Source organism: Nilaparvata lugens, chromosome 7 (assembly GCF_014356525.2).
Source record: "Nilaparvata lugens isolate BPH chromosome 7, ASM1435652v1, whole genome shotgun sequence".
Lineage (NCBI taxonomy): Eukaryota > Metazoa > Arthropoda > Insecta > Hemiptera > Delphacidae > Nilaparvata > Nilaparvata lugens.
In genome coordinates, this window is record NC_052510.1 from 7,587,018 (window position 1) to 7,600,936 (window position 13,919).

The following is a 13,919-nucleotide window of genomic DNA, read 5'->3' on the forward strand; positions in this document are numbered from 1 at the left end:
CTAATTATTCGGTATTCTCATCTAATGGAATGAATTCAGGAAAAATTCAATCAAACACAATGAATGTTTAGAAATTCATTATAAAAAAAGGATTACCACTTTACAAAATTCCATATACATGACAATATCCTTATTCCAAATTGATGATGAGCCCATTCATTTGTTTAAGTCTTTCATGAATCTCAATGCCGGAAAATATAATTTGATTGTCACATTACCTCGGTACCGAGTTACGTCACAGAGTATTTGGTAACGATATTCCATAATTGCTTAAAAGAAAACACAGCTTGGCAATTATTTCCTATCCTCCATATCCGTTTTAACCTGTTCCTCGTATGATGCACTTGGAGTCCCTTGTCTCCTATTCATAATTGTGGATTGATTTGGCATTAACAAGGATCGTTCTTCCATAGTCAGTAGTAAATTAGTTTGCCACAAACATGGACCGCTTGAATAGCGGGTTTGAGTATAGCTTATATACAAAAATCTTCATATGTCGAAAAATTCAAAATCACTCAACAAAATAGAAAGAAAGAAACTTGAAGTGAATAATCACATCGTGGAGTAGTTGTTAAACCTAGGGCTGCTTGCTGGCAACTGAATAAGGAGAAAATGATTTCTCCCCTCTACCAATGCCTCGCACTGGCTGGGTGCTCACCCACAGCTGGCTGAGTAAGCACAAATAAATAAATGCTCTCTTTGTTCTTATTCTTCTTCCTAAATGTTAATACTTATTTGCCATATTATAAATGAAAGGGAAATGAAATTTGATTCATAATCAAAATTCATTTCATCATATTCGTACTGTAAAAAACAATCTGGCAACGTTGCTGAGCTAGAGAAGGGTGGGGCTATCTGCTTTTTCAAATAATAGACAAGGATAGCAACACCAACACCAATGTTGAAACATTGCCATTATAACGTGGGTGGAGCTCATTTAAGTAACAGAACAATCTAGTTTCAATCAAATTACAAGATTAATATAACTTTGGTGAAATCCACTTTTAACTGTTAGCAGCATTGATCGAATGGGAAGCTTATCACGTACACCCTGAGTAGCTTCAGAGGTGGGTGATTGATACCCAGGTGTTGCTCCTGGATGACTTCGCTCAGTCGTAATGTGGGCGGGGTAAGGAGGCAGGTCGAAGTTCCTCTTCCTTCTTCTTTGTTCCTCAGCTGGCGTGAACAGCACCTCCTGGTGCTTCTGACGGCGTAAAGGTCGCTCTCTTCTCTGATGACACCACTTTGATGTAATTTTGTATCGGCCTTACGGCCTCGGTTCCGCTCCAGTGAAGTAGGAAAAGGAAGGACAGACAGGATAGGGACGGCAGACAACGGTCCGCTGTGCCCTGGGGAGAAGGAAGAATAGGGACGGCAGACAACGGTCCGCTGTGCCCTGGGGAGAAGGAAGATTAGGGACGGCAGACAACGGTCCGCTGTGCCCTGGGGAGAAGGAAGAATAGGGACGGCAGACAACGGTCCGCTGTGCCCTGGGGAGAAGGAAGAATAGGGACGGCAGACAACGGTCCGCTGTGCCCTGAGGGGATGGAAAGAATAGGGACGGCAGACAACGGTCCGCTGTGCCCTGGGGAGAAGGAAGAATAGGGACGGCAGACAACGGTCCGCTGTGCCCTGGGGAAATGGGAGGACAGGGACGGCAGACGACGGTCCGCTGTGCCCTAGGGAGATGGAAGGTCAGGGACGGCAGACAACGGTCCGCTGTGCCCTGGGGAAATGGGAGGACAGGGACGGCAGACAACGGTCCGCTGTGCCCTAGGAGATGGGAGGTCAGGGACGGCAGACAACGGTCCGCTGTGCCCTGGGGGAATGGAAGGTCAGGACGGCAGACAACGGTCCACTGTGCCCTGGGGAAATGGGAGGACAGGGACGGCAGACAACGGTCCGCTGTGCCCTAGGGAGATGGGAGGTCAGGACGGCAGACAACGGTCCGCTGTGCCCTGGGGGAATGGAAGGTCAGGGACGGCAGACAACGGTCCGCTGTGCCCTGGGGAAATGGGAGGACAGGGACGGCAGACAACGGTCCGCTGTGCCCTAGGGAGATGGGAGGTCAGGGACGGCAGACAACGGTCCGCTGTGCCCTAGGGAGATGGGAGGACAGGGACGGCAGACAACGGTCCGCTGTGCCCTAGGGAGATGGGAGGACAGGGACGGCAGACAACGGTCCGCTGTGCCCTAGGGAGATGGGAGGTCAGGGACGTACGGCAGCCAACGGGCCGCTGTACCAGGAGCAGGAAGGTTGTGAGCGGAATGCTGTGGTCTGGGGCTCGTCCGGCGTTTAAATACTCCCCCAAAGTGGAGGGGATGGAGTTGAGCCGCCGCCAGAGGCGGTGGAAATCGTCTTGATGCGCGGAAGATGGTGCGCCATCAGTACCTCCCTTATCTCCGCGGTCGGCTAGCATTGCTGATAGCCGAGCGTCTTTCAATAATATTATTTATTATTTTCTCGTCACAATTTTACTTTGTGACACCCCACTCCTACTTGGGGGGGGGGGGGTGTTCGGAGCCCTCTATGGCACCACCTTAAAAGGCGTGAGCCATCTAGGCATCACCTTAAGAGGTGTACACCTTCTCAGGCATCACCTTAAGAGGTGTATGCCACTCGCTATAAGCTTCATCTATACCTGGTCCACAGGTACATCGTCCATTTGATAATCGGACTTTTATGCGTGGCTTGCCGGCCCGTTTGCGCTTGCCTGATGTTGTGTTGCCGTGGCACAGCACTGGATCCATATTTCGAGAGGGGCCTGGTCTGGGTTCCTTTGACGGTGGGACTACTTCATTGGTAGTTGAAGACTGTGTTGGCTCTTCTACAACCATATCAATGGGGGGTGGTACTAACTTTTCCACATCACTCTCGGAGCTACCACTTGTATTGGTGGCTGGGGCATGAATCGTGGCCTGCCGTTCAGACTCAGTCATCTCATCCCTGTGATCCATCACAATGTTGCTCCAGGATTCTTGCCTTGGAACATATGACAACTCTGCTTTGCTATGAATCAAGGCATTGGGTTCGACTCTGTTCAAACCATCCTGCTTAAACATCCTTCTGTCGCGATCCTTGTTGTCCTGAGATTCTGATTGTACAGCTGATATTGTTGGGACTGCTGTTGTCTTAGTCCCCAATAAGAGAGATTGCGACATTATCAGCGGACTTGTAGGATTCAGTTGAGGAGGATCCCACTCTACCTCTCTCGTGAATGTGTGAATATTCACTCTGTTTTCACGCATAAATTCCATGCCTAATAGCAACTCTTGTCCAAGTCCTTCCATTATAGACGCCGCTAGTGGATTGTGGTTTGTCTATGGTCACATTAGTAGTCACTTCCCATTTACGGGGTTGACCGTCATCAGCTAATATCGCGCGGTGACGTGCTGGTTCTTTCCGTATCATCCCTATTTTCCGGATGACTTCATAAACCTCATTACTCATATAATTAGCTTCAGCGCCACTATCTAGCAATGCCCGACACTTTTTACCACCGATTGTCACAGTAATGAATAGTCTGTTGTCCCTGATGACTCTTCAATCACAGGAATCCTGTGTGCCGTTCGCATCACTCTGTCTTGTTCGGAGTTTTATTCTCCTTCTGCACATCACAGACACATTTCAGTGCTCTCTTTCCGCTCCTTTCACATGGTGGGATATCGGGACAGTGTGATTTCCAGTGCCCCGGTCTCTTGTATTGCCCACACAGGGTTCAGACTCACTAAGAGATGGTCTGTTACTAGTAGGGTTATAACTGTCTCAACCTTGAGCCTTGTAATCTTTTTCGTGTCCTTAATCATGTGAACTCTTGAATTCTGTCTATTCTGTTTCTCCTCTGCTTTTATTTGTTATACTCCCTCGCGAATTTTTCCAATTGTTGATACTATGAACATCTGATTGCCGAATATACAATTTGTACCGTGGGAGGAGATTCTTATACACTCTCTGTAATTTATTCTCGTCTGTAAAACCTCCTCGACGCCTCATGAGTGTCAGTACATCTTCGAGAAATTCGTCACAAACGATTCACCTTCCCTTTGCTTCCTGCCTGAATAGATTCTCGAGGTCCTCTCATAGGTAAGTGGGTAGTAGCGTGATCTGAAATCTATCACAAAATTGTCCCATGATTTCCACTGGTCACGACGATTACGCATCCATAGGGTAGCTTTACCAACCAGTAATTCAGGCAGCGCGACTAGTAGCTGGTTGCCAGTGAGCCCATAGGCTTGTTGTAGCTCGTCTAGCCTTTCCAAGAAGCTAGGAGAGCATCTGATTGGCCGTCGAATGACAGTCTCCAGCTTCTTACTTTGTCACATACCGCCCCTGGGTCCATGAGGGGTTTGTGTGAATGTTGGTTCCAACTTCAGCATGAGTACCTGTTGCTGAGTGTCCGGTCTCCCCACTGCTTCTGCTCATTTACCAGGTCTAGGGCTGGGATAACGTACAGTCATCTTCTTATGTTGTTTACTAACAACTTTCTCAACTCAGCAAGTGTCCAGATGACACTATGCCCCAATCTTGTAGAAGATTGATGCCTCATCCTTTTTCAATCTATAGATCCAGGAAACTCTGGGGTCGGCTATCACCTCGGGGTTTATGTCCTCGACCGACCGATCCTCTGTCAGCTCCTGGTGTTGAACATCTGAATCAGACTCTCCCTGTTCACTCATGATTCTTACTTCGTTGCCTCGTGCCCCAAGTGCGGGCGCCAATCTATCACGTACACCCTGAGTAGCTTCAGAGGTGGGTGATTGATACCCAGGTGTTGCTCCTGGATGACTTCGCTCAGTCGTAATGTGGGCGGGGTAAGGAGGCAGGTCGAAGTTCCTCTTCTTCTTCTTTGTCCTCAGCTGGCGTGAACAGCACCTCCTGGTGCTTCTGACGGCGTAAGGTCGCTCTCTTCTCTGATGACACCACTTTGATGTAATTTTGTATCGGCCTTACGGCCTCGGTTCCGCTCCGTGAAGTAGGAAAAGGAAGGACAGACAGGATAGGGACGGCAGACAACGGTCCGCTGTGCCCTGGGGAGAAGGAAGATAGGGACGGCAGACACGGTCCGCTGTGCCTGGGGAGAAGGAAGATTAGGGACGGCAGACAACGGTCCGCTGTGCCCTGGGGAGAAGGAAGAATAGGAGGCAGAACGGCAAACAACGGTCCGCTGTGCCCTGGGGAGAAGGAAGAATAGGGACGGCAGACAACGGTCCGCTGTGCCCTGAGGGGATGGAAAAATAGGGACGGCAGACAACGGTCCGCTGTGCCCTGGGGAGAAGGAAGAATAGGGACGGCAGACAACGGTCCGCTGTGCCCTGGGGAAATGGGAGGACAGGGACGGCAGACGACGGTCCGCTGTGCCCTAGGGAGATGGAAGGTCAGGGACGGCAGACAACGGTCCGCTGTGCCCTGGGGAAATGGGAGGACAGGGACGGCAGACAACGGTCCGCTGTGCCCTAGGGAGATGGGAGGTCAGGGACGGCAGACAACGGTCCGCTGTGCCCTGGGGGAATGGAAGGTCAGGGACGGCAGACAACGGTCTGCTGTGCCCTGGGGAAATGGGAGTAGGTACGCCCACTCAGAGAGAATATCAAGAGAGACTAATTTACAAACACTGATATAAAGATTATCCAATTACGTTGGTGTTCCCTGTGGAACACCCCGAGCTTTCTTTTTTCATCTATAATAATTTTAAATATTTAATTAACAAGAATAATAATCATGAAACTGGTTGTTGAGGGTTCGCCCTTTCTTATTCTACACACCTACACAGCTATAGTGAGGTCCACGTTATAGTGGCAGTGGCGGAAGATAACAGAATAGCGTTGCCGATATTCTGCCTTGCCACTGCCTTCTATAGAGGATAGCTGATATCAATATGTCTGACGTCATATTAACTGTTAATTGGTGTTTGAAATAATAAATTATGTATTTCACACGACATTTTCAACAGTAAAAAATTTCAATTCGGTCAAAAGTACTACAGTCAGTAAGTAAAAGATTTTGATTATTTACTATAAGTGTGAAGTACATCACAGCTCGGAATGGATCAAGAAACCATCACCTTTAATAACTTATATTCCGTTCGTCAAGAAAATATATTTATCTATGATTGAATTATACATTTCCATAATTATTGAGATTGAATTAATTGATCATTGAAATCGCTGTTGTATGGGTTTTGAAAAGAAATTTTGAATTAAAAAAAATTTTTGTCAAGACAACGATTTTCTAAAAATATTGAAATAATTTATAAATAATTGATAATCAGTATTAAGGAAACCCTATTACTAATTATTCGGTATTCTCATCTAATGGAATGAATTCAGGAAAAATTCAATCAAACACAATGAATGTTTAGAAATTCATTATAAAAAAAGGATTACCACTTTACAAAATCCATATACATGACAATATCCTTATTCCAAATTGATGATGAGCCCATTCATTTGTTTAAGTCTTTCATGAATCTCAATGCCGGAAAATATAATTTGATTGTCACATTACCTCGGTACCGAGTTACGTCACAGAGTATTTGGTAACGATGTTCCATAATTGCTTAAAAGAAAACACAGCTTGGCAATTATTTCCTATCCTCCATATCCGTTTTAACCTGTTCCTCGTATGATGCACTTGGAGTCCCTTGTCTCCTATTCATAATTGTGGATTGATTTGGCATTAACAAGGATCGTTCTTCCATAGTCAGTAGTAAATTAGTTTGCCACAAACATGGACCGCTTGAATAGCGGGTTTGAGTATAGCTTATATACAAAATCTCATATGTCGAAAAATTCAAAATCACTCAACAAAATAGAAAGAAAGAAACTTGAAGTGAATAATCACATCGTGGAGTAGTTGTTAAACCTAGGGCTGCTTGCTGGCAACTGAATAAGGAGAAAATGATTTCTCCCCTCTACCAATGCCTCGCACTGGCTGGGTGCTCACCCACAGCTGGCTGCGTAAGCACAAATAAATAAATGCTCTCTTTGTTCTTATTCTTCTTCCTAAATGTTAATATTTATTTGCCATATTATTATAAATGAAAGGGAAATGAAATTTGATTCATAATCAAAATTCGTTTCATCATATTCGTACTGTAAAAAACAATCTGGCAACGTTGCTGAGCTAGAAGGGTGGGGCTATCTGCTTTTTCAAATAATAGACAAGGATAGCAACACCAACACCAATGTTGAAACATTGCCATTATAACGTGGGTGGAGCTCATTTGAGTAACAGAACAATCTAATTTCAATCAAATTACAAGATTAATATCACTTTTTAGTAAGATTCACTCTCAACTGTTAGCAGCATTGATTGAATTGGAAGCTTGAATGTTATTATATGAGAAATACTGACAGTTTTAAGTGAATCTTCAACTAGAAGGGCAGCTAATCTCGAAATTAATTAGTTTATTAACCAAGGGGCATGAATACTGAATGATTAGCGAAAACAATATTAGTCTCGACAACCAAATCACCTGTATAGCTAGCACAAAATGTTGTTGTTGAAGCTGGTGTTGTAATTGTTGTTTTGCTGTTGTTGGGGTATTCCGGTAAAGTTGATAAATATATCATTGTTACATTATGTGATAAAGAGATATTTGATTTGATCTATTGTTGTTTGTTATAGATTATCAGTTTTTCTTATAGTTGTTGTTATTGTTGTTCTGGAGTATTCCCGTAATGTTGAATAATCTTCAATTAATCAACATTAATTTTATATTAATGGGATATTTGATTTCACTTATTGTAGCTTACATTGTAGCAACATTACTTGTAATGTTGATTGTAGCTTACATTGTAGCAACATTACTTGTAATGTTGATTGTAGCTTTCATTGTAGCAACATTACTTGTAATGTTGATTAATCTTCAATTAATCAACATTAATTTCATATCAATGAGATATTTGATTTGACTTATTGTAGCTTACATTGTAGCAACATTACTTGTAATGTTGATTGTAGCTTACATTGTAGCAACATTACTTGTAATGTTGATTAATCTTCAATTAATCAACATTAATTTTATATTAATGGGATATTTGATTTCACTTATTGTAGCTTTTTTTAAATAAAAAAAATAAGAAATCATCAAAAGCCACAGATTTAACCACAAATCTGTGTTATTTGACAATTTCTTAGTCTTTTCATTCAATATGAATAATTACCACGATACCAACTTCTCAACTACACAAAAAGTTGCTGTTTTTATTTAAATTCATTGTTATTGTTGTAATTATTATTGTTGTTGTCGTTGTAGGGGTATTCCGGTAATGTTGATAACTGCATGATTGTTGTAAAGTGTATCATTTTCTTATGGAACAAAGTGATATTTGATTTGATTTGTTTATTATATATTAATGTTGTTGCTGATGCTATTGTTGTTGTAGTCTTCCTTGAGATTTTCCGGTAATGTTGAAATGACAGTATATGATTGTTGTGAAGTGCATTATTCTAGAAAAAGTGATATTCTATTTTATTTGATTTAACAATGTTGTTGTTGTTGCTGCTAGGATTGTGGTTTCTAATGTTTTCATTGTTGCTGATGTTGACGTTGTTGTTACAATACCAGGATGACGTACGTTCGGTACGTGCAGTTGATGAATTGTCTGAAATTGCAACAAGAAAAGAGAAAAAGAATGGTGTTTCGTGCGGGAGCGAATGAGAGGCGAGAAAAAGTTAAGCTCTGTTTGGACAAGTTCGGTGCTCGAGATGTGGAAAAATATTACTCCCGGGAGAACGAGGAGCGCTAAGGCTAACGCTGCAAATGTCTTCAGTTTCTCTTCTGCGATACGAGAAATTGCTCGTGCGAATGTTGCATTTAGCTCATGCTAAGAATCTGGACTGATGTGAAAGTTACTGACGCATCAGTTCTGAGATCCAAGGGAGCGCAAACTGTGATTGCAGCAACTTATTAATAGGCCTAGAGCTATTTGAAAATACAGAGTGACACAGAATAACGGATACTTTAAAAAACGCCATAAACCATTAGTGGAAAGGGCAAAAATGATTTTATTCACACTAATGTAAAGTTCAAGACTTGCCATTTGAGAATTATTAATAACATTTTTCACTTTTTGACAATTGCTTCTTCAAGATGGCTTCCTCCTGAACGAATACACTCTTGAAATCTGTGTTGACGATTCCTCATTGATCGCTGCAACATCTGCGTTTCCTGGTCCCATGATCTGTCCCCACCTGCGATTTTCTGTTTGTGGAGCTGTCTCAAATCACTTTTCCACGTTTCCACAACTTGACCATCTATCACTTTTTGACAATTGCTTCTCCAAGATGACTTCCTCCTGCAGGAATACACTCTTGAGATCTGTGTTGAGATTCCTGAACGATTGCTGCAACATTTCAGCTGGGATTATGTTAATTTCATGTCTGTTATGATTCAACCTCAGTTATTGGTCGAGTTGTGAAAACGTTTGATTTGAGACAGCTCCACAAACAGAAAATCGCAGGTGGACAGGCAGGGACCAGGAAACGCAGATGTTGCAGCAATCAATGAGGAATAGATAACACAGATTTCAAGAGTGTATTCGTTCAGGAGGAAGCCATCTTAAAGAAGTCATCATCATCATCATCTTCTTACAAGTATTAGCCTCTATTGGCCTGTACCGGCATCCATTTCTTCCTTGGTCTTCCTATGCCTCGCTTTCCTTCGGGTTTGTACTCCCATGATAATATTGGGAGCCTATTGGATGGCATTCTGAATAAATGAGTAGACCAATTTTTCCGATATTTCTTCAAAATATCCTATAGCGGTTCCACATTCAATTCAGCTCTCATGTTGTCATTCCTTATTTTTATCCAGTCTACTACAACCTTTGACCGCTCGTAAAAATCTCATTTCAGCAGCTTGTATACGAGATTCAGTTTGTCTGTTTAAAACTCATGCCCCGCTACCGTATGTTAACGGTATCGCCATTGTTCTGTGAAACTTCAGCTGGGTATCTTGTCTCGTTCGCCTTCCTATAGCTCGTCTTATAGTGCCACAGACCGCACTGAATCTCGCCACTTTTTCACCAACACCTTCATCTCCATCTTAAAGAAGTAATTGTCAAAACGTGATGGATGTTATTAATAATTCTGAAATGGCAAGTCTTGAACTTAACATTAGTTTGAATAAAATCATTTTCACCCTTCCCACTAATGTGTTATGGCGTTTTTAAAAGTCCCCGTTATTCTGAGTCACTCTGTATATACCATTTATAAATGAAAACGAATAAATAGATTGGAGGAACTAAATAGCTTTGAAAAAGCTCTATCGTATCCCTTTGCAGACCCGATCTTTGAGTTTTCTCCGATTGCAATAGGTCACAACAAACCAGATCGTAGAATATCTCTCTTGCCGATGGTTATGCCAGAGAATTATGATTGTTTTATTCTATGATCATGCTCACATGAGCTAGGGCTCATGCGTGGGCTATGATAATGACAATGATGCGAGATAATAATTAAACCTTCAGTTGGGTTCCAGACTTTTGTTGGGTTGAGCTTCAGGCTTGTGCGTGGGTAATGAGTCAAATAATGATTGATAAGATGAGATGGGAGATAAATTGAACCTACAGCCGTAGGTGGGACCCATCGACCGAGAAGGGAAGATTGGCCTTGAATTATATTTGGAATAGTTGGCTCTACAAGTGGTCACCCTTCCAGAGGGAGTCACAGGCGCATGAATCTTAACTAATAAGAACGATGAACACGATCAAAGAGGCAACCGCTTCCATACATGCTTATATTGACGTATTTTTCGAAACATAAACAACAAAACAAGTGACTTAAAAATCTCAGCTAATATTAATAAAACCGACTATATTTGTTGGAAGGTAATACCACAGTGATAATATGGGTAATATTATCTGGGTTATTAAATAATGGAAGATATAGAATCGAATTAAAATAATATGGGTTTTCCCTCCATCGTCATAATTACATTATGATTATTGTGGTTTGAATCAATAATTAATAAATAGATGGATAAATTAGGTGAATTAGAGAATATATAGTATAATGTTATCTTCTCTCTATGGTAATACACTGTGTCATGACAGTGAAACTAATAATGGAGAAGCTTGTGAAATAAGAGAAAAAAAATAATGAAAACAGGTCGACACAGTATTTCTTTTGTCTCTGATAAAACATTAAATTTGTCAAATCTTTAAATCCTCGAAATCTACTTCAAATCTTCGAACAAATTATCAAATAGAAATGCTCGGAGGAAAATAATTTATTGGATAAATAATGATTGGAGAAATTCAGCATTGAAATACATTCAATCGTCAAATACCAATATAGGTAATACAGTAACAATATGCATCTATTCAACTCAATTTAATCCATTAGGTAGACATCCAGGAGGTGGTAAGCAATGAAATTTTAGTATTCTTCCTTATTGAGGAAATTTCATTTGAAATCAATCTCAATAACTACCATCAATGAAATTACACTCTGCATGTAGGGTGTTTCAGAGAAACGGGAAATTTTGGAAGTTGAATAATTTCGAGAAAAGCAAATCTTTAAATAAAGTTTTTCATATCATTCAATATTAAAAGTAATGCCATTTTAGAATAAAATATACCGTTTTATTAAATACATTTATTTTTTGAAGATGACATCTTGCAGGTATGTTCCTTTTCTACGCAAACATTCCTGTAGTCTTTCATCACATTGTCCATGCATGGTTTGACGTAACTTTACAACTGGAATTTGAAATCGCTTCTCGAATCTTGACTTTCAATTCTGCAACAACAGAAGAATTTAAAGCTAAGATTCGAGAGGCGATTTCAAATTCCAGTTGTAATGTTACGTCAAACCATGCACAATGTGATGAAAGACTACAGGAATGTTTGCGTAGAAAAGGAATACACCTGCAAGATGTCATCTTCAAAAAATAAATGCTACGGTATTATTTATTCTAAAATTACATTATTTTTACTATTGAATGATATGAAAAACTTCATTTAAAATAGTTATTTGTGCAACTAGTGCGCAAAGTGACAGTTTGCTGCACCGAAAGAAATGGTTTCTTGAGTGCAGCAGAGGAACTTTGCGCACGTATTTCACATTAAGTTTTTCCTACAGTTACCATTGAATATGAAAAGTGGGTAATTATGGGTAAAATTGCCTGAAATCCATCAAATGTTTTTCTGTGTAATTTTATTATTGATAAAAACCTTAATCCTAAAATCCTAAAGTCCTCGTTGTCCTTGGTTATAATATATAATGAATAATAATTAGCGCGTTGTGCTTGGTTGCACGTCTGCTCACTATAGCAGCCACAGCAGTCACTGTTACCAACTTCATTTTGATTTTGCTGCACTGTTGCTCCATATAACCTACTAAGTGTTTTGCGTTGCCATGTTGCAAATCTGGAGTGCAGAAAAAAATTTCCCGCACTAGAGCGGAAAAGTGATTCTTTGCGTTCTGTAATCAGTGCAGCAATGGCCACTTTTCAACGTAACTGTAGGAAAATTTGTTTTTCTTGAAATCATTCAACTTTCAAAATTTTCCGTTTCTCTGAAACACTCTGTATAATGGTTAAGTTCAGTATACTTTTTCATCCTGAAGTTTCAATTTAATTAAAAGTACCCATTAACAGCACTCAAATCGATTTCTTTGATTCCTGAATTGGTTGTGTTATAAAATAAGCAATTTCGAAAGAAAACTCCAGAGCTCTTATCCTCCTATAGAGAAAAAAACGTGTCTCAATTGTTTCCAGGTAGTCTGGGCTGAGTGCAATGCACTCGTAATTGGGATCCCTTTGCAAGTATGTGCTACCTGGATCAATACAGATACTCATTGACGCCATAGCAAAGAAAAAACTACTCTCTTGTAGGAATTTCAAATCCTATCTCTGGATAAAATGGGAAGATGAAAGGGGAAAGGAGGAAGTATGAAACTACAGTGAGAGGGGAGAGAGTCGCTAGAATAACTACAAGTGATAGTTGATAGTGCTAGGTAAATGAGCAGAGTTTAGAAATACTATGCAAGGAATAAGGAGAGTAGAGAGGGAGAAAGAATAAAATGGAGAATCGATACCTCGAGGAAGAACAATGGATGATCTAGTTACAAGTGAATGGGAGACAATTAAAGGAGGATGAGAAGAGAGAGAATCATAATTATGGTTGGAAATGAAATGGAGGGAGAAATGAAGAGAAGTTGGTAAAATCGGAATATAAGTGGTTAACTGGAGAAAGCTGGGAGGGAATGAGACGGAAAAGTATGAACGTGTACAGGGGTTTCCCATGTAATTTCTAGAGAAAATGTTTGATCAGAAGTTGAAAGAATTGTGATATTTGATGAGGATCATGGTAAAATGGGGAACCGAAATTATGAGAGAGCAAATCAGGAGAGACTTCCTCAAGAAGTGTAGAAAATAGATGTGAAGATACATGGTACAAATATTATTTGTACCATGTATTTTTGTGCAATTAACTATTTTATTTGATTTGATTCGATGGAAGTAATCGTATATTATAAATACAAGAATAAATGATGAACATAGATTATTCAAATCAACAGATTTCGAAGAGAACGCACACAGAAACAGACAGGTACCTGCAGACAGATGATGTTTGATGCATATACGTCTGTCTGTCTTAGCAATATGATTGCTCACGTCTACATGGAGACGTTTGTTTCTCCTCCGTCTGTCTGTGACGTCAGTAAGCGTTTACCTATATATGTGCTCATTTATGTCGAAGAGGGTTGTCAAAAGGGTTGTATGTCAAAGTTGAGATTATCAATATTGTACCGTTTGTAAAACATGGTCTGAAACGATCAAAATTCACTTGTCAGATTCTTAATTGGAGCCATGAAGGAAAGTTATGAAAATATCAATAGGTAAACAAGTCACTAATCGGAAAATTAGATGAAAGATAGTACAGCTGACAGGATAGAAGGATATAGTGGA